This window comes from Chaetura pelagica, unplaced genomic scaffold (assembly GCF_000747805.2).
Source record: "Chaetura pelagica isolate M959 unplaced genomic scaffold, ChaPel_1.0 scaffold405, whole genome shotgun sequence".
NCBI classification, from domain to species: domain Eukaryota; kingdom Metazoa; phylum Chordata; class Aves; order Apodiformes; family Apodidae; genus Chaetura; species Chaetura pelagica.
The window spans coordinates 5,287,724-5,288,184 of record NW_009953489.1 but is presented as its reverse complement, the minus strand read 5'-3'; the positions used below and the strand labels follow the sequence as shown (position 1 = coordinate 5,288,184).

Sequence of the window (461 nt, the reverse complement as noted above, 5' to 3'; positions counted from 1 at the left end):
TTCTCTTGGCAGCTCTGGTGCAACATCTCTGAAATGAAGGCACGAGTCTGGGCTCCTGAGACTGCATTCCCAGAGCTTTGGCTCTCTCCCAGCTCCTGTCCAGGGTGAGATGGGACCAATGGGCGATGTAGCTCTGAAAATCACCTCCCAGACCTTTTCCTTTGCTCCATCTCCTTTCCACAGCTCTGAGAGCTCAAGCAGGACCTGGTGGGCAGGAGGTCTGGGGAAGTCCTGTTCTCCACCATCCCCACACAAGCTGCCCTGCAGATGGGGAAGCAAAATAGCCCTCCTCTAAGGAGTGAGGTTGGCCAGGATAAAGACCAGCTCCTTCCCAAGATGTTCCATCTCATTTCCCATCCCCACTGCTGCACTCTATCCATCCTTCTGAAACCTTGTCAGCTCTCAAGGAATGGTCTTTATCTGGGCCCAGGAACCAGGGATCTAGCCCCTCATGTTCCTGC

At 54.2% G+C, this 461-nt stretch overlaps 1 protein-coding gene across 1 annotated transcript in view; it reads left to right on the top strand.

Annotated features, from left to right (window-relative positions):
• PPAPDC3 (phosphatidic acid phosphatase type 2 domain containing 3) overlaps positions 1 to 461 on the top strand; it is an 18,683-nt gene that overhangs the window by 16,912 nt on the left and 1,310 nt on the right. The gene's annotated exons all lie outside the window — the stretch shown is intronic.